Below are 22060 nucleotides of genomic sequence, written 5' to 3'. Positions count from 1 at the left end.
CTCTCCTTATTAGATTCCAGCAATTTCCCTATGACAGATATTAAACCAACTGGCCTTTAGTTTCCTGCTTTCTGTCTCCCTCCTTTCTTGAAGAGGAGTTATATTCACTATTTTCCAATCTGATGGGACCTTTCCAGAATCTAGGGAATTTTGGAAAATTAAAACCAATGCATCTACTTTCGCAGCAGCCACTTCTTTTAGCACCCTCGGATGAAGTCCATCAGGACCTGGGGGCTTGCCAGCTTTTAGTTCTAATAACTTTCTTAGTGCCCTTCCCCTGATTATTGTAATTGCATTAAGTTCCTCCCTCCCCTTCACCTCTTGGATGATACTTATTTCTGGGATGTTGTTTGTATCCTCTGCAGTGAAGACAGACACCTAATATCTGTTCAATTCATCCCCCATTTCCTTATTTTCCATCATTAATTCCCCAGACTCACTCTATAGAGTGCCAAAGCTCACTTTAGTTACTCTTTTCCTTTTTGAATACCTGTTGAAACTCTTACTATCTGTTTTTATATTTCTAACTAGCTTTCTCACTTACTCTAATTTCTCCTTCCTTATTAATCATTTAATCATTCTTTGCCGTTCTTTATATTTTTTCCAATCTTTTGATCTGCCATTCATCTATGTGGAATTATACATACACTTTTTCTTTCAGTTTGATACTATCTTTAACTACCTTAGTTAGCCACAGATGCTGCATCCTTCCCTTAGAGCCTTTCTTTCTTATTGGAACGTATCTCACTTGAATGTACCAGCAGATCTCTGGGAGAAGCTGGAGGCAAAGAAATTCAGGGTTGTGATGACCTTGACTGCCACTGATGATGCGTGACCACCTGGCCCTCTGGGAAGGAGGTCTTGTTCCAAGATTTCAGCAGCAAACTGTAGTGAAAGCCTGAGCCTCCTGAGGCACTGTTGCTCCTTCATATTAAGAAAGCTGATCCCCCGTCTGTATCCATGCTGGGGGTATCGCCTCCTTTGTGTTGAAACTTTGTCCATCCCCTCTGACCTGTGGAGCAGCATGGGGCTGAGAAGAAGGCAGCTGCCATCAATGTTGTTGCTCCTCCTGCTGCTGCTGTTGATGATGGTATGGCTGCTTCTCTTGTTCCTCATCAGAGGACCAAGGTAGATCTACAGAAGCAGTGAATGCTGACAGCAGAGAAATTTAGATTAAGGTGGATAAAATCCAAGTTCAGTGAAATGACTTCCAAAGGCGTTTACAGGAAGGAAACCTTCCATCGTGTCATGTGGCACTACCACTGAGATAGATTCAAAAGAGAACTCGCAGCTCAAAAATGTGCATCCTGAGGCTCTACGTGCCATCAGCAGGAGCAGCATTGTATGCAACCACCATTTGTAACCTCATGTCGTGGCCTACACCTCACTCTACATTACCAAGAAGCCAAGGGAGTAACTCTGGTTCGATGAGGAGTTTAGAAGAGCATGCCAGGAGCATAAAAACATAAGAAATAAGAATAGTAGACCATATAGCCTCTCGAGCCTGCTCCACTATTCGAAATGATTATGGCTGATCTTCTACTTCCACTTTTCTGCCTGCTTCCATATCCCTTGATTCCCTGACAAAGCAAAAATCTGTCTATCTCAGCTTTAATATATTCAACAATGGAGCATCCTCAACACTCTGGAATAGACTGTTCCAAAGATTCACAACGTTTTGAGTGAAGAAATTTCTCCACATCTCAGCCCAAATTAATTGGCCCTTACCCTGAGACTATGTCCCCATCTTCTAGATCCCCCAATCATGGAAGACAGCAGGGGTGTCTGCCTGTCAAGACCCTTCAGGATCTTGTGTGCTTCAAACGATGAGATGCACAGCACCAGGCTTACCCAAAAATGAGGTAGAAACCTAGTGAAGCTACAAAACAGGGTGATATGCATGCTAAACAGTGGAAGTAGCATGCTATTGTCAGAGCTAAGTGATCCCACAACTACCAAATCGGATTAAAGATCTGCCATTCTGTCATATCCAATCATGAATAGTGGTGGGCTATTAAGCATTTAAAGGGAGAAGGAGGTTCCAACATCATCCCCATCCTAGATGATAGCGGAGCCCAGCATACCAATTCAAATAACAAGGCTGAAGCATTTGCAACCCTCTTCAGACAGACATGCTGAGTAGATGATCCTGCTCAGTCTCCTCCTGAAATCCCCAGCATCTCAGATGCCAGTCTTCAACCAATTCCATTCACCAAAATTAGGCACACTAATGAGGTCTGGGAGTGGAACCAAACAGTGAGCAAGTTGTTACTGAGTAAGTGTCACTTGAGAGCACTGTTGACAACATCTTCCATCACTTTGCTGATGGTTGAGAGTAGATTAATGGGCCAGCAATTGGCCAGACAGGATTTATCCTTTTGTGCACAGGGCATGCAATAGGAGAGGCAATTTTCCACTTTTTTTATTCTTACATGAGATATGAGCATCACTGGCAAGGTCAACATTTTTTCCCATTCCTAATTACCATTCAGAAGGTGGTGAGCTGCCTTCCTGAAGCATGCCGTCCATCTGGTGTAGGTACATCCGCAGTGCTGTTAGGAAAGGACTTTGCCAAGTCAATGCCAGTATTATAGCTGTATTGGAACAGCTTGGCTAGAGACATGGCTGGTTCTGGAGAATGCATTTTCATGACTACACCAGGATATTATCAAGGCATTAGACCTTTGCTGTTTCCAGTGCCCTCAGCTGCCTTTTGAAGTGTGAATTGAATTAGTTGAAGACTAGTCTCTGTCAGAGCAGGTTGATATGGATCATGCACTCAGCACTTTTAGCTGAAGATGGTTGTGAATGTTTAAGCCTTGTCCAATTGAGGATTGGGATGTTAACATGGCCTCCTCCTCTCATGTCCACCAACATTCACGGTAGGATGTGGCAGCACAGCAGAGATTTGATCTGATCTATTGATCACTTGATCTATATAGAAGACTGATTCTGCTGTTTAGCATTCACCAAGTCAGTTCTGTGTTGTAGCTTCACCAGTTCCACTCATTATTTTTAGGTACATCTGGCACTGTTCCTGGCATGCTCTTTGGAATGCCTTATTGAACCTGGGATAATCAGTTGGGTTGATGCCAATTGCAGACAGAAGGATATCCCAGACCATGAGGCTACACATTGAGAATTACAATTCAGCTGCTGTTGATGACCCGGAGCACTTCATGGATGCCCAAATTTGAGTTCTAGATCTGTTCTGAACCTATCCCGTTCAGCAAGGTGGTAGTTGCATAAAACATGATGGAGGGCAAGCTCCAAGTGAAAATGGGAGCTGGTCTCCACAAAGGCAATGTGGTAGTCATGCCTACCAATACGATGATGGACAGATGCAGCTGTGACAGGTAGATTGGCAATGACAAGTCAAGTAGGATTTTCTCTCTTGTTGGTCCATCTGCTGCAGTATGCCAGATATGTCCTTCAGGACTTGACCACCTCAGTAATAGTGGTGATACTGGGCCACTCTTGGTGATAGACATTGAAGTGCCCCACCCAGAGTATGCTCTTGTTACACTCAGCGCGATCAGTAGGGGGTTTTCTTGCCCATAGAGTCATAGAAGTCAACAGCACAGAAAAAGGCCCTTCGGCCCATCAAGTCTGCGCCAGTCAAACAAGTACCTAACTATTCTAATCCCATTTTCCAGCACTAGGCCCATAGACTTGTATGCCATGGCATCGCAAGTGCACATCCAAATACTCCTTAAATGTTATGAGGGTTTCTGCCTCTACTCCCTTTCTGGCAGTGAGTTCCAGATTCCCACCACCCTCTGGGTGAAAAAATTCTTCCTCACATCCCCTCTAAACCTCCTGCCCCTTACCTTAAATCTATGCCCCCTGGTTATTGATCCCTCCACCAAGGTGAAAAGTTCCTTCCTGTCTAGCTTGTCGATGCCCCTCATAATTTTATACATCTCAATCATGTCCCCCTCAATCTCTTCTGCTCCAGGGAAAATAACCCCAGTCTATCCAATCTCTCCTCATAACTAAAACTCTCCAGCCCAAGCAACATCCTGGTAAATCTCCTCTGCACTCTCTCTAGTGCAAAAACATCCTTCCTATAATGCAGATTCCAGAACTGCATGCAATACTCTAGCTGTGGCCCAACCAGCGTTTTATACAGTTCCAGCATAACCTCCCCGCTCTTACATTCTATGCCTCAGCTAATAAAGGCAAGTATTCCATAAGCCTTCTTAACCACCTTATCTACCTGACCCACTACCTTAAGGGACCGGTGAACATGCACACCAAGGTTCCTCTGATCCTTGGTATTTCCCAGGATCCTACCATTCATCGTGCATTCCCGTGCCTTGTTTGGCCTGCCCAAGTGCATCACCTCACACTTATCCGGATTAAATTCCATTTACCACTGAGCAGCCCATCTGACCAGCCTGTTTATACCCTCCTGTAATCTAAGGCTATCCTCCTCACTATTTGCCACCCCACCAATTTTCGTGTCTTCTGCGAACTTACTGATCAACCCTTCTACATTCAAGTCTAAATCATTTATATATATCACAAACAGCAAGGAACCCAACACAGATCCCTGTGGAACCCCACTGGACACAGGCAACCAGTCACAAAAACACCCCTCGACCATCACCCTCTGCTTCCTGCCACTCAGCCAATTTTGAAACCAATTTCCCAAATTGCCTTGGATCCCGTGGGCTCTTACCATCGTTATCAGTCTCCCATGTTTGACCTTATCAAAAAGCCTTGCTGAAGTCCAAGTAGACTACGTCAAATGCATTGCCCTCATCTACACACCTGGTCACCTCTTTGAAAAATTCAATCAAATTGGTCAGGCATGACCTCCCCTTAACAAAACTATGCTGACTGTCGTTCATTAATCCCTGCCTCTCCAAGTGTAGATTAATTCTGTCCCTCAGAATTGCTTCCAATAGTTTCCCCACCACTGAGGTTAGACTGACTGGCCTGTAGTTCCCTTGGTTGTCCCTTCCTCCCTTCTTGAATAATGGTACCACATTGGCTGTCCTCCAGTCCTCTGGCAACTCTCCTGTAGCTAGACAGATATTGAAAATTATTGCCAGCGCCCCTGTTAGCTCCTCCCTTGCCTCACTCAACAGCCTGGGATACATTTCACCCGGGCCTGGAGATTTATCTACGTTTAAGCCTGCCAGACCACTGAGAACCTCCTACCTTCTTATGCTAATTTCTTTAACTATATCAGAGTCCTTCTGCCTGATTTCCATACCCACGTCCTCCCTCTCACTTGCGAATACTGACACCGACACCAACACTAAGTGTTCATTTAGAACACTACTTACGTCTTCGGGCTCCACACACAAATTACCACTATGGTCCTTAATGGGCCCTATTCTTTCCCTAGTTATCCTCTTACTCTTAATGTACTTGTAAAACAATTTTGGATTTTCCTTTATTTTACCTGCCAATGTTTTTTCATGCCCTCTTTTTGCTCTCCTAATTTCCTTTTTTAAGCTCCCCCTTACACATTCTACACTCCTCTAGGGCTTCCACAGTTTTGAGCACTCAGTAACTGCTATAAGCCTCCCTTTTTCTCTTTATCCAATCCTGTATATCCCTCGACATCTAGGGTTCCCTAGATTTGTTGGTCCCACCCTCTATTGTTACTGGAATATGTTGGCCCTGTACTCTCCCTTTTTCCTTCTTAAATGAGTCCCACTGCTCTGAAGTAGATTTACCTAAAAGTAGCTGCTCCCAGTCCACTCTGGCCATATCTCACCTGATCTTATTAAAAATTGGCCTTCCCCCAATTTAGAACTCTGATTTCTGGCCCATCCTTGCCCTTTTCCATAACAACCTTGAATCTAACGGAGTTATGATCACTATCTGCAAAATGCTCCCCCATTGATACCTCTACCACTTGCCCAGTTTAATTCCCTAAAATTTAGCCCCTCTTCTACGTACTAGCTTAAAGAGCTCTCCTGGATGCATTTTAAGAATTCCACTCCCTCTAAACCTATCACACTATGGCTAACCCAGTTAATGTTGGGGAAGTTGAAATCCCCCACCATTACTACCCTATTATTTTTACACTTCTCTGAAATTTGCCTCCATATCTGCTCTTCTATTTCTCTCTGACCATTTGGGGGCCTATAGTACACTCCCAGCAATGTGATTGCTCCTTTTTTGTTTTTCAGTTCTGCCCATATGGCTTCATTTGAAGAGCCTTCTAAGATGTCATCCCTCCTTACTGCTGTAATTGATTCCTTGATCAATATTGCGATACCCCCTCCTCTTTTACCTCCTTCCCTGTCTCATCTGAAGACCCTATATCCTGGAATAATGAGCTGCTAATCCTGCCCCTCTCTCAACCATGTCTCTGTTATGACAATGACATCATACTTCCATGTGTTAATTTGTGCCTTCAACTCATCTGCCTTATTCGTCAGACTACTTGCATTAAAACAAATACCATACAGCCTTGCCAAAGTCCCTTGTGCCTTAACTGGCCTATAATTTCTACACGTTCTCGACTTACTTGCTCTCTCTTCTAATTTTGGCTGCGCATCACCCCCTGCTGAACCTCCTCTCAGGATCTCATTCTCCTGCCAAGTTAGTTTAAACCCTCCCCAACAGCACTAGCAAACCTCCCCACAAGGATGTTGGTCCCATTCCAGTTCAGATGCAACCTGTCTGCCTTGTACAGGTCCCACCGCCCCCAGAAATGGTCCCAATGTCCCAGAAATCTAAAGCCCTCCCTCTGCACCATCTCTCCAGCCACGTATTCATCTGGACTAACCTCCTATTTCTATACTCAGTAGCGCGTGGCACCGGAAGTAATCCAGAGATTACCACCTCTGAGGTCCTGTTTTTTAATCTGCTTCCTAGTTTACTAAATTCTGCTTGCAGGACCTCATCCCTCTTTCTACCTATGTCGTTGGTGCCAATATATGCCACGATCTCTGTCTGTTTGCCTTCTCCCTTTAGAATGCCCTGCAGCCATTCAGTGATATCCTTGACCCTGGCACCAGGAAGGCAACATACCATCCCGGAGTCACGCCTATGGCCACAAAAACACCTGCGTGTTCCCCTTACAACCGAGTCTCCTACATCTATTGCTCTTCCCCTCTTTTTCCTCCCCCACTCTGCAGCTGAGCCACTCACAGTGCCATGAGCATGGCTGCACTCCCCAGTGTGACTGTCACTCTCACCGTTTCCAACACAGAAAAACGGTTCTTGAACGAGATGCACCCTGGGGATTTCCTGACTACCTGCCTGACACCTTTCTTCTGACTGATGGTCACCCATTCCCTCTCTGTCTGCACTTCCATAAGCTGTGAGGTGACCACATCTAAAAATACGCTATCCACGAAACTCTCAGTCTCGTGGATGCACCTCATGTTGCAGGCGGTACATAACAAGGCACAGAGCTGCTCTGCCAGGCCTCTAGTTGAGAAAAAATACCCTTACTTTAAGTTCAATACAGTAAAAAAGTTACATTATTTATGTACTCTAAATAAAAACTAGAACTCTTACCTTTCCTTAGCTTAATCTATTTTAAATTGGAGAAAAACACTTACCCACTACTCACCAATCAGCTCTCACCTTTGTGCTGACGTCACTTTTTGAAGCTTCACCACACTCGCGCTGGTTCTGATCTCTCCACCGCTCTCGCGCGCTGTTTTGTGATGTCACTCTTGTTATTTTCAACAAGAACTGACTGCAGGACCCTCTTCCCAAATTGCTTCACCGCAATGTTGACTGCAGGACATTCTTCCCAAACTGCTTCACCGCAATGTTGACTGCAGGACATTCTTCCCAGACTGCTTCACTGTGATGCTGACTACAGGACACTATTCCCAGACTGCTTCACCATGATGCTGACTGCAGGACACTCTTCCCAGATTGTTTCACCATGATGCTGACTGCAAGACAATCTTCCCAGACTGCTTCACCATGATGCTGACTGCAGGACACTCTTCCCAGACTGTTTCACCATGATGCTGACTGCAGGACAATCTTCCCAGACTGCTTCACCATGATGCTGACTGCAGGACACTCTTCCCAGGCTGCTTCACCATGCAGGACCCTCTTCCCAGACTGCTTCACCGCAATGCTGACTGCAGGACACTTCCCAGACTGCTTCACTGTGATCCCGACTGCAGGACCCTCTCCCTAGACTGCTTCACCGCAATGCTGACTGCAGGACACTCTTCCCAGACTGCTTCACCGCAATGCTGACTACAGGACACTCTTCCCAGACTACTACTTCACTGCGATGCTAACTGCAGGCCACTCCTCCCAGACTGCTTCACCATGATGCTTACTGCAGGACACACTTCCCATGTTTGAGCTGTTGCCATGAAACCTTATGTGGTTTGGATTCAATGTTGAGGACTCAAAAGGTTGCTCCCTCCTGACTGTATACAACTGTGCCACCACCCCTAGTGGTGTCATTCCTGCAAGTGAGACAGGACATGCCCAGGGATGGTGATGGAGGAGTCTGGGACATTGGTGGTAAGGTATGATTCTGAGAGTATGACTACGTCAGGCTGTTGCGTGATATAGTCTGTGAGATGGTTCTCTCAAGTTTGGCACAAGTCCCCAGAAGTTAGTAAGGCCAATCAAAAGAAATCAGTACATTATGGTCAGAAGGTTAATGGCTTAATTTCCATTGTAGTTACAGATTCTAGCTTAATTCCATTAGCCCCATGACCCGAAAAGGTCAAAATACATATCCCGGATTACATATTTGTGATTTATTGGGTTTTTTAAGGGTAGTTGGGAGAAGCTAGCTGCACACCACTATTGCATGATGTTGGACTTTATTACTTTTGCATATCCCCTTAATTCCCAGTGCACATTTTGTGGGGAAATTTAGGCAAGTTTCATTACAATATCAGCATCTAAATCCTCTTTTTGAGTAAAAAGGATATTCCACTGTAGGTTGCTTGAAATCAACTGAAATTTAACTGTAACTTGAAAAGGTTACTTTAATCAGGATTTGATCTATAGTGGTGCAAGTGTAAAAGACTAATGGAGTATTTATTTTCTATTCCTGAATGTTACTAGCATTCTTGTAAAGCAGTACTGTACAAACTCTGAAGAATGAGTCAGTGAATAGCTGTCACTTACTTTTGTTTTACACAGTGCAGACAGAAAGAACATGTACATACATTGCGCCTGTTTCAGCTAAACAAAATAAGTGACAGCCATTCACTAACTCATTTCTCAGGGCAATGACTTGACCAATCAGGTTCAAGCTGCCTGGTTTAAATTTCAAACAATGCTTGGCAGTTAACTGTCAGTCACCATCAGTGGTGTATTCTCCATGGCAACGTCACTTGCCAACCAATCAGCACTTTGTTCACATACAGTATAAATTGTTGTTTTCCCCTTATATTAGCATTCTTGTGAGTGTCCTGGTGAGTTCAAGACAAAAAGCTTAGACATGTCTCTTTTTCAGCAATACTTAACCCAGAGACATTAAAAACTGGTGGTACCCCTACTATTTTCCAAGCTGACATCAGCTAACTCAACACAGATAATTGCTCAAAACTATTACCATTTATATATATTTTAGAATGATACACCCGAGGACAGGGTTCTGTGCTCTCCAGCTGACCCCACACACACTGCAGAATTTTTAATCTCAATCGTACCATTGTGAACAGAGAGTAAAGTTGAGGTTCTCAATTGCGTCCAAAGAAATCAAAGGATTTCATCCATTGGTTGCTTCTGCACATCTTCGAGCTGTTGATACATAGCAGCATTGCCAGAAACCTGAGAACAAATCACCGCTGATTGGATCTCCTAGCTATTCATCTTTTGCAATATTACTGACTGCACAAAACACTTTCTCTACATTCTGCAGAACTCCAGTGTATTCTCACCCATTTTTCTGTTCTATTAAGAATTTGATGCAAACACATTAACCAGCATACAAAAGTAGTGTGCAAAGGAATTTCTACCACACATCAATTTCTGTGGAAGGTTCTCATTCAACTGTTCACCAATAATTTTGATTTCACCAAAAAGTCTGCTCCAGGATCAACACCATTAACATCACAATAACATGACAAAACCATCAATCATGGGCAGTTTTACAAATCAAGAGTCCATGTGATATAGCCCATTTAAATATTAAATAAAAGATTTTTAACATAGAAGAGATAACGAATTTTACAATTATCTGTTGACTTTTATTTTAATGAACATAATTTAAAAAGATGTAAAATGTTTAGTGCATGAGGAATCTATAAATAAATTAATGATATCTGTTTCATTCTAACCCTTGCACACAAAACAGTACCTAAATTGTTACGAGCAGATAAGGAGGGGCCGAATGGCTCTCCTCTCTTCCCACTCCTCGCTTGATCGTAACAAGGTTTTTTAATTTAAAAGGATATATTTGCCAATTCTGTAAATGTTTAATTGTTTACATACTGTGATCATAAATGAACTGCTCAGACAGGTTTTCTTGAGTTTAACGCAAAAGAGATTAGTTTTATTGTACTTACAACGATCTGGGTAAAATAATAAAATACTTCCGCATGCACACACACACTTGGAGGACCCATGAACACACAAATACAGATTACAGTGTGAGGAAGGATAGGTTGATCAAACGAGAGTCTATAAGTAAAAGGAATGTACAGTCAGTGGCTTGGTGACTCTGTTGGTCAGACACTCCTACAGTGGTCCTGATGTTTTGATTTAAAGTTACGGCTGGTCACTTTGGTGTTCCTCTGGAGAGAGTGGCGTTGAGCAGAATTTCTGTTTCAAAAGGTCTCTGGTGGCAGTTGATATGCCTCTGGTTGGTCTCGATCAATAGGGCTCAAAGCTTGTTAGGAAGGGTAGAGAGAGAGTAATGCTCAACAGCTTCAATTGCTTTTTCTCTATTCATCAGCATATCAGCCTCAACTTTCTGCAAAAAAATGTATTTTTTTAACACACAAAAGGGGTTTACTGGTTCTGTGATTTGCTCTCTCCACTGGGGCCCGTTTCGGCGGTGGGGCCCGCCCGCTCATCAAGGGCAAAATTCTGCCCCAATATCTCCATCCAAATGAAGTGGAATGTGGAATACATAGTAATGCAAATTGGGGCAGCCATTTTTTTGGCTGTGATTTACAGTCATCTTTTTTAGCATGTTGTTTTTAAAAGCCTGTTCTTAAAAGTTCAAGTCCAAGTTTCCAGCTAGTAGGTTAAAAATCATTATTTGAAATGAACATCTTCATGATATAGTACTAATCTTTTACTCATAAGCAATTAGAACCACAGAACCATAGAACACTACAGCACAGAAAACAGGCCATTCGGCCCTTCTAGTCTGTGCCGAAATATTATTCCGCTAGTCCCATTGACCTGCACCTCGTCCATAACCCTCCAGACCTCTCCCATCCATGTATCTATCTAATTGATTCTTAAAACTTAAGAGTGAGCCCACATTTACCACGTCAGATGGTAGCTCGTTTCACACTCTCACCACTCTCTTAGTGAAGAAGTTCCCCCTAATGTTCCCCCTAAACCTTTCCCCTTTCACCCTAAAGCCATGTCCTCTCGTGTTTATTTCTCCTAATCTAAGTGGAAAGAGCCTACTCGCATTTACTCTTTATGAAAGTTCCATCAAAGTGACAAAATTCACAATATACAAAGTACAATAAGTTATGTTGTATGTTATTACCTTTATAATTAAGTAATCTTAAAAGCAAATAGTAAAATTATTTTAATTTCTATACTTGCATGGAAATCACAATATTTGGTATTTATCAGAGTAGCAATATAGGGCAGGTCATGTTCTGTAAAATTATAACGGCATAAAATCAGATTAAGAAGTGCAATCAGTGCATAGGCTTAGTCATTCAGTGCAGACATGTGGCAAAGGAAAACTCATGATATGCCAATTTTAAGTTTATTTTCCTCATTTAAAGTCAATCCACGTGTGAATGTTAAATAGATTTAGGAATAGAGTATCAGCATTTAATACAATAAAGTGTAAATAATCCATTCGGGGAATACCATATTTTAAAATATAACATTTGGCAGGATCCACCTCAATGTGGCTGCAAATTTTACACTTCAATTAACTTTCTTGTGTGACAGTTTTTTACTCTTTGCATCATCCATGTCATTTATAGCACTTGAGAGGTAAATTGAAAGATAAATTCTGACAGACTACATACACTTTCTTCAAACCAGTCGGAATGTTGAGAGAAAGAAAACTTAACTTGCTTGATATGGCTTTTCAAGTAACAGGGGCCAGGATTTTGCACTCGTCGGGTGGACTTGGCAGGAGCAAGCGGGAGCGGTCGGGAAGCTGACTGCCGCCCCCAATCGGGCCGCGATCATGATTTCACGCTGGCCAGCCAATTAAGGCCCGCTCAGTGTGAAACGCCTGCTGCAGTGCTGCCTGTGTTGGGGAGGGGGTGGAGGAGGGCGAGCGGGGAACTTTACGCAGGAAAAGCTCCCTGAGGCACAGAGCTGCCTCAGGGAGCTGAGGATTCAAAAAAATAAAAATAAAGAATTTTAAAATGTTAAAAAAAACGTCCCCTCATATGACCCTGAGGGGACATGTTATGTATGCAATTTAAACATTTTTATTTAAATTTTATTTGCTGTTGGAAACCTCATCCCATCCCACCTCATCCCAACTGTAAGGTTGGACGGGCAGCAAAATGTTGAACTTAATTATTACTTTAATGGCCTTAATAGGCCTTTTAATTGTCGGCAGGCGCGCTGCCATCTCCCGCATGTGCCTGTCGACTGAAATATTGCGGGATTGCGTAATGACATCAGGACACTCACCCGACGTCGTCGCGCATCATTTTATGTTCATTTGGGTCGGGCGTGCACGCAATCGATGCGAGAAAAATTCTGGCCAGGGACTTCTCAAGAAATACACCCCATAATATTGCTTTGAATATAAACCAGGAAACCATAGGCAAAACTTTGGTTCAGTTGCACAAATATATTGCTGAATGCAAATATAAGAGTATTTTACAGAGCCCCCACAAACAGTAAAGTGATAATAACCATATAACCTGTTTCAGTGATGTTGGTTGATGAATAAAAATGGGCCAGTACACCAGGAAGAACTCACCTGCTCTCCTTCAAAATAGCATTTTAACATTTTTTTTCTCCACCTGAGAGGTCAACATCAGTTTTGCATTTTTCTGAAAGGTGGCACCTCTGAGAGTGCAGCACTCTCTCAGTACTGCACTGGAACATAAACCTAGATTTTGTGCTCAATTCCCTGGGATAGGGCTTGAACCCACTGCCTTCTGACTTAAGAGGTAAGGATGCTACCACTAAGCCATGACAAGTACTTAAAAAAAATCACATTTGTGTAGAGGGGAATTAATCTTCCAAGATAAGTGTTTGTAAAGCAGCTTTCATCTTCAAGGTCATCTTCAAGATTTGCAATGAGTCCAGGGGAACGCTGGGAACTAAAAAGAGTCCCGAGATGCTAATTCTGAATAACAAATTGAGAATGAACTCATCCAATTTAACAAAGGACAAAGTACCGCCCATCTTGTAAGGAAAGGTGATGAAAGAGAAAATATGGAAATTGATTAATAGAAGACAGGAACAACTAAATAGTGAGGTGGGACCAATGACAAACTCTAATATGTTTGCATTATATTGATGTGACTGGATCATAAATTTCAAGGTTCTGCAGAAACATGAAGGATGCATTTGCAGACTTTCTACCTCCCAGAAAACAAAACTATCAAGTGCCTGGAGGCAACAAGGAAAGACAACACTGGACACTGAGTACCTGGGTCACTGTGTAAAAGACTTTTTTCTTAAATTAACCTAAAATATTTACTTGACAGCATGTTTTCTAGCTTGTGTGTGTGAGAGAGGATAATCCAACTACCGATGTTTAATGTCAGATAGCTAGATGATCTTAGCCACGATACACAGTTCAAAAGAGGTATTGGTTCTGATTTACACTCCTTAGTATAAAGGCCAAACATAAAAGCAGTATTTTGAATCAAATTAATGATTCCTGTCAACAATATTCTCTTCCATCCTTGTGTCAAACTTTCTCCTAACAAGGGTGAGTGTGGTTTCATAGGTCCCTAGCTGCTCCACTCCCTGATCGCAGAGCTTCATGGTGAATCCTCTCAAGATCTGGGGCAGAATTTTGCCGTCAGCGAGCAGGGGGCAGAGCCCACTCACCAATGTGTAAAATGATGCGGGATGACGTCGGGCAGAACCCCCAACGTCACCCTGCCCCATTTAAATTTTCAGGAAGGCGGGGGCACAGCAAAATCAGCTACAGGCCCACTGACCTGTCAATGGTCAATAAACAATTAAAGGACCTGCCCATCCAACCTTAAGGTTAGCGGGCAGGCCAGGAGCCCCGGCAGCAAATAGAGAAAACATGAAACCTCATCCAGCAGCGGGATGAGGCTTCATGCAGGGTTTTAAACATTTTAATAAAGTTATTGTGTAAATTATGAACATGTCCCATGAGGAGGACATGTTAGGGAATTTTTTTTTTTCCATTTTTAATATTTTTCAAAGTGGAAGCAATCTCCCTGAGACTGCACTTAGCCTCAGGGAGATGTGCGCTATTTCGTGCGCATGCGTGAAAGAACGCACTCTCGCTTTTAGGGAATTTCCCCCCCCCCCGCCCGCACAGGAAGCGCATAGCGCTTCCCACCAGACGCCATGCTGGGCGGGCCTTAATTGACTCACCCATTTAAATGGCAGTGCGGCCTGCTTCACTGCCGGGGATTGGCTCCCCACCCACCGGAGATTGGGTCAGGCCCACCCACCCGACAGGCAGAAAGTTCTGCCCCTGGAATTGCAGGAGGAAAGCATAAAAGCAGCTTCTGTAGGCTGTCAACTGGCAATTTCCCCTAATTTGCACTCTGCCAATATAAGACAAAAATGAAGATTTGGGAGAAACCCATCCCGTATCACCAGATTGATCAAAAGAGTTCTCTACAATCGAAGGTTTTGGATTTTCTACTGGAGTTATGTGATTATGCTTCCACCAGCTAGGTTGTGGGGGAAGGAACTTAGCAGCAGAGCCACCCAAGGTAAATATGAAATGGCTTTGCCAAAAGTGAAGGTATTGGATGGTGTCGTTTTGTTTCCTTTTGCTGATTTTTGTTTTTCTCTTTTTTCTTTCTTTTTTGCTTTCAGGTTACATCTGTTGATGATTCTGGCATTTACACCTCCCCTAGGCACATTTTTTATTTCTTTACTTTCCCCATTACCACACCCTTTGTCCATGCACCATTAACCTTTTTATCATTAAATCTCTCCTGCCTTCCACCCTATCACAAGCCTTCACCTTTGTTCATTTTCTCACCCTCCCTCTTTTCCCTGCCTCTGTACTTGCTCTTTATTTGCCAGAAACAATATCGTTGTGGGTGGTTTTCTAGTGTTATTAGAGAGCGCTTAAATTGGCAGGAGTTTGGGAACCAGGATAAGGTGCAGACCTTAAAGTGACAGATAGCACTAGAGTAAGAAATAGTAACATATTAGATGAGGCTAGAGTAAGGTGGAATGCAATAAGGCCTAAATTAGCATTACAGTGCATGTTCGTGAACATACAGAGTGTAGTAACTAAGGTTGGTGAGCAGCAGGCACAGAAAGCCAAATGGGAATATGATGTCCTGGCAATAATGGAGACCTGGCTCAAAAAAGGACAGGATTGGGTAATAAATGTTCTTGGCTACAAGGTATTTAGGAAAGATAGGAAAGGAAAGAAAGGAGTAGGGGTGGAAGTGTTGAATAAGGAGAATGCTCAGTGATGGGAAAGCTTTTAGAAATGATGGTATGAATCAACAATCACTTGGACAAATGTGGATTAGTTAAAGAGACACAGCACAGATTTGTTAAAAGTATTTTTTTATATCATCCATTCACAGGCTGTGGCATCACTGCCGAGGTCAGCATTTGTTATCCATCGCTAATTACCCTTGAGAAGGTGGTGGTGATCCACCTTCTTGAATTGCTGCAATCCATGTGCTCTTGGTACACCCACAGTGCTGTTAGGGAGGGAGTTCCAGAATTTTGAATCACAAAATGTTACGACGCAGAAGGTGGCCATTCGGCCCATCGTGTCTGCACTGGCTCTCTGAATGAGCATTATGACTTAGTGCCAGCCTCCTGCCCGGACCCTTGCACATTGTTTCCACTCAAATAATCATCTAATGCCCTCTTGAATGCCTTGAGTGAACCTACCTCCAACACACATTCCAGACTCAAGCCACTTGCTGCGTGAAAAAGATTTTTCTCGCATCACATTTGCTTCTTTTGCAAATCACTTTAAATATGTGCCCTCTCATTTTCAATCCTTTTACGAGCAGGAACAGTTTCTCCCTAACTACTCTATCCAGCTCCCTCATGATTTTGAATGCCTCTACCAAATCTCCTATTAGCTTTTTCCTCTCCAAGGAGAACAGTCCCAACTTCTCCAATCCACCTTCATAACTGAAGCTTCTCATCCCTGGAACCATTCTTGTAAACCTCCTCTGCACTCTTTCCAATATGCTCATATTTTTCCTACAGTGTGGTTCCCAGAACTGTAGATAATACTCCAGCTGAGGTCTAACTAGTGTCTTATATAACCTCAGCATAATCTCCCTGCTCTTGTACTCTATGCCCCTATTAATAAAGCCCAGGATACTTTATTAACTGCTCTCTCCAACTGTCAATGTTCTATGCGCATATACACTCAGGTCCCTCCGCTCCTGCAGCCCCTTAAGAATTATATCCCTTATTTTATATTGTCTGTCCATGTTCTTCCTACCAAAATATATCACCTCACACTTCTCCACATTGAACTTAACCTGCCACCTATCTGCCCACTCCACCAACTTGTCTATGGCTTTTTGAAGTTCCAAACTGTACTCCTCACAGTTTGCAATGCTTCCAAGTTTCATATCATCCGCAAACTTTGAAATTGTCCCCTGAACACCAAGATCTAGATCATTAATATATATCAGGAAAAGCAAGAGTCCCAATACCAGCCCCTGGGGAACTCCACCACAAATCTTCCTCCAGCCCAAAAAATATCATTGACCATTACCCTCTGCTTCCTATTACTCAGCCAATTTTGTATCCACATTGCAACTGTCCCTTTTATCAAATGCCTTTTGAAAGAAAGTCAAAGTACTCCACATCAACAGCATTACCCTCATCAACCCTCTCTGTTGCCTCTTCAAAGTGTTACCCCTTGATCCAACAACAGTGAAGGAATGGCGATACTAGGACCCCTGGTGCTGATTGGAGGAGGGATATTGTTCCCCAGAATTGGCCCTTGTTGTGTCCATTTAATACCTGTAAAAAAAAAGTACAGCACAGTTGAATCCCGACCTCATAAAATTTTCATTTACAGCCAACTTTTTAACTGGGGCTTTGCTTCCAGGTTTTAAGTGGTGAACTCACTTTCTTTGATCTTTTGGGGTAAATTTTATTGGAATGCATATTGGGAACTAGTGCATTGAGCTTAACGCATGAATGTCTGCCCATCCTCAAAGTTCAAATTCCCAAAGCCTTGCACCACAAGTTAGTGAGAATTTAAACCATATATTTTAGTGTGGTCATTCAATTTTCTTTGGGATTAGGGCCATGCTGATTTCTTCACTTGAAGCAAGACATTGGCTCCCTGTCCAGCAGCATCTCAATTTTTAAATTCTCACTCTTTTCAAATCTCTCCATGGCCTCACCCCTCCCCACATTTGTAGCCTCCTCCAGTCTTTTTACCCCCGAATATCTCTATGCTCCTCTAATTCTGGCCTCTTGCACATCCCTGATTTTAACCACTCCATCATTGGCAATCATGCCTTCAGCTGCCTCAGCTCTGGAATTCCTCCCGATATCTCTCTGGCCACTTACCATTCTCCCCTCCTTTAAAATGCTCCTTAAACCTAACTTTTGACTAAGATTATGGTTACCTGTCCCAAAATCTCCTTTCATGGCTCAGTGCCATTTTTTTTCAATACTGCTCTTGTGAGACACTTTGGAACATTTTGCTGTATCAAAGGTGCTATACAAGTGCAAGTTTGTAGTGGATGTCGTTTTTTTCCCTTCTCTCCTTCTAGGTAACATGCACAATCAAAAGCAGCACAAGCTCTTATGGCAGCTCATAAAAATGGCTATTTGTGGTCACTATAGCACACTTTTTTGTCAGCTACAAGACAGGATAGAAGAGAAAATAACTTTTATTATAAATCCTTCAATCACTTCTTTGCTCCCACCTGATGCCACATCTAGCAGCGCCATCTCCAGAGGCCTAATATTATTACAAACTGGACTTCAGTGACTATTGAATTAACTCATCTTGACTGCATGATGGCATTTTTCCGCTATGCAGTCTGACGCAAGGAACGAGGGCACATGCTGCTGCCTGCACCAGCTGTCACTCAGTGTGCTGAAAAAACAGCTAAAAATCTTGTCATTGGGAGTTCAACCCCTCTAGAGACGAAAGTAAGAAACTCAGCTTACAGTTATGGCACATAGCTCAGTCAGTTCAAGGACAGTTCTACCAGTAGCACAAAGTGGCAGCAGTTGTTGATATGGACAGGACGCCTGGTATAATTCCTGTCAAAAGCTCACTGTCCACTGCATATATGCCACAGTCAATCACACCCAGGTCGCGATCACAATAATGTGTAATCCGCAAAGTAAAATATGCCTTCAAATATTTCCACAATTTAAACTGTGAATAGGACTGTCTTTTTTGTAGTAGCTAAGGAAATAAAAATTGCATAACCCACCAAAAAAAGACAGTTTTACAATCCAAAATGACATTACATGTTATCATGCTACCTGAATTTACAAAATTATGAGTGGCATGGACAGAGTAGATAGTCAGAAGCTTTTTCCCAGGGTGGAAGAGTCAATTACTAGAGGACATAGATTTAAGGTGAGAGGAGAAAACTTTAGAGGAGATGTGCGGGGCAAGTTTTTTATGCAGAGGGTAATGAGTGTCTGGAATTCGCTGCCAGAGGAGTGGTGGAAGCAGGTACGATAGTGGTGTTTAAGAGGCAGCTTGACAAATACATGAATAGGATGGGAATAGAAGGATAGGAACCCCGGAAGTGCAAAATGTTTTAGTTGATGGGCAATATGATCGGCGCAGGCTTGGAGGGCCGAAGGGCCTGTTCCTGTGCTGTACTTTTCCTTATTCTTTGAATATTCTGTCGGTTAAATGAAAATCCTTTTAAGTTTACATGCAACTATAGGTAGTTGGGTCTTTCTTTTTTACCTCAAGCCCAGATACAAAGGCAGGCAGTTTCGGGGAGTCAGCCAGCAAGTGTAACAGAGGCAGAAACAGGGAAGGGTCCCAGTTAAGTTAAAAAGCATGAAAAGGGTTGCAGTGAGCAGGCTTTAAGGGCAGGATTTTGCCCTTGGCAGGGGAGCTCAGCAGGGGCGGGTAGGGGCAGTCACGAAGACGACTGCCACTCAGAATCGGTTCTGCACCGCAATTTCACGCTGGCGGGCCAACTAAGGCCCATACAGCATCGAACGCAAGCGGCAGCGCTCAACACTGCGGCGGGGGAGAAGGGCGTGCTGGCCTAGTACTATTTTCGTGCATGTGCGCGAAAGAACGCTTCAAACTCCCTGAGGCACGGAGCTGCCTCAGGGAGATGAAACGCTGTTAAAAAAAATAATAAATGAAATAAAATTGTCATAAAACATGAACCCTCATGTGACACTGTCACATGAGCTGGGACATGTTTTTAATTCAAAAATAAAATTTTTATTTGATGTTTATTTGCTTTAGGAAACGTCATCCCGGCCTGTGGATGAGGTTTCCTAAAAAACGTAAAGGCCGCTTGGGTTTGACAGGCAGCGTAAATTTGAATTTAATTAGCTTCTTAATGGCCTTAATTGGCCTTTTAATTGTCGGTGGGCACACTGCCGACTCTGGTGCGCGCCCACCAAACAAAATATCACGAGACTACACGATGACATCGGGACGCTTGCCCGGCATCATTGCGCGTCATTTTACGCTCGGGCGTGTCAGGCGCACACCCGCACACCGAGCATAATATTCTGCCCTAAGTAATATGGGTTCAAGAGAAGCACAGAAGAACCAAGGGGGCAGCCGATGGTTGGTGACTCCATGCTGTAGGCCGTTTGGGCAAAGGTACTCCTTTGGAGCAACGGAGTTTTGCTTGGCATGGCTGAAGGCCTGAAATTATGCTTGGAAGGTGAAGCTTGAGCATGCTCGGAAATCCAGGGCAAAGGAATCCCAGAGCCGAGATTGAAGCCTTGCCAGATTAGCTATTGTTGAAGCTGTCCAAGTGGGAGCAACATTTGGAGAGAATTCCAAGGTGAGGATTTCAAATGTGGAGATTGGAAACCCTCATGAGAAAGACAGAGCTTCAGTGGCACTGGCTGGCTCATAATGTGACAAACATCTGGGTGGGTTGAAGAGAAATCCATGGAAGTTGTTTTGGCCGCATCTGGCATTTATTGTGTACAGTGGTGTATTCAATCACAGTTCGCCTGTTAATTCACATGTATCTCATACTTATCCTGAAGGTTAGAGTACAAGACAGATATTGTAAACTCTTTCATCTTTCTGAACTTGTGTACTGAAGCTTATTTTTGTTTGTTCAAAACCATGGAATCTTGTGGCTTTATTCACTTAGTGAGTGTCTTGAATCTCACTTTGGCCAGGATTTTCCCCTTGGCGATTTGGGGGCGGGGCCCGGTCACCAAGGGCAAAATGACGCCGGATGACATCAGGAGGAATCCCCGATGTCATCCCGGTCCCTTTAAATTTTTAGGAAGGCGGGCGGACAGCGAAATCAGCTGTCCGCCCGCCGACCTGTCAATGGCCAATTGAGGCCATTGACAGGCTAATTAAAGTAATTAAAGACTTCCCGGCCAACCATAAGGCTGGCGGGCAGGCCAGGAGCCCCAGCAGGCTTCTGATTATTCATGAAACTTGAAAGTTTCATGTCTGTTTTGTAAAAAAGTTATAAAGTTTGTGTTTTTTATTAACAGTTCCCATCTCGTGTGACATTGTCACATGAGGGGGACATGTTAATAATTTTTTAATTTTTGTATTTTTAAAGTTTATCGGACTGTCACTGGTCTCCCTGAGACAGGACTTTGTCTCAGGGAGAAATGCGTTCTTTCACACTTTGACAGATGGGGAATCCCTGCCGCCCACCCCCGCACAGGAAGCACATAGCGCTTCCTGTCGGGGATGCCGCTGGGCGGGCCTTAATTGGCCCACCCACTTAAAATGGCGGCAGGACCCGCTTCAGTGGCGGGGGTTGGCTGCCCGCCCACCGCCAAGCCGGTGGGGCCCGCACGCTAGCCAAGGGCAAAATTCTGCCCTTTATCTACTTTAAACAAAATGTAATTCATTGGTCCCTAGCTGGATCTTCCCCACGACCCGGGGTCTGCCATGGATCGTATAAAGTATTAATGGGAAAATACTGACAACAATGCAACTTACATTTATCTTGTACATTTAACATAGTAAACATTCCAAGGAGCTTCACAGGAGCCATTATCAAAGAAAATTTGACACCAAGCCTTATAAGGAGATGCTAGCACAGGTGACCAAACGCTTGGTCAAAGAGGTAGGTGTTAAGCAGCAACTTAAAGGAAGAGAGAGGTACAGAGGCAAAGATGTTTAGGGAGGGCCTTTCCAGAGCCTAGGGCTGAGGCAATTAATAGAGCAATGAAAACTGGAGATGCGCAAGAATTCTGAATTGGAGGAGTGCAGAGACCTTGAAGGCTTGTGGGGCTGTAGGGCATAGGAAGGGGCAAGATCATGGAAAGATTTGGAAACAGGGATGAGAATTTTACTATTAATGCTTTGCTGGACCAGAACCAATGTAGTTCACCGAGCATGGGGGTGGATAGCAAGCAGGACTTGATGCAAGTTAGGATAAGAGCTGCAAAGCATTTATTGACTCATGTTCATGTAGTGTGAAAGATTGGAGGTCATCTAGGAGAGCACTGAAATAGTGAAGTCTAGAATTGACAATGTCAGTTGAGCTGAGGCAAGGTCAGAGTTGGGTGATGTTACTCAGGTGCAAAAAAGGCAGTATTGGTGATGGCGAGGATAGATGTTTGAAAGCTCCCCTCAAGATCAAATGTGACACTAAGG

Source organism: Cetorhinus maximus, chromosome 2 (assembly GCF_964194155.1).
Source record: "Cetorhinus maximus chromosome 2, sCetMax3.hap1.1, whole genome shotgun sequence".
Lineage (NCBI taxonomy): Eukaryota > Metazoa > Chordata > Chondrichthyes > Lamniformes > Cetorhinidae > Cetorhinus > Cetorhinus maximus.
Note: the sequence above shows the minus strand (reverse complement) of the source record.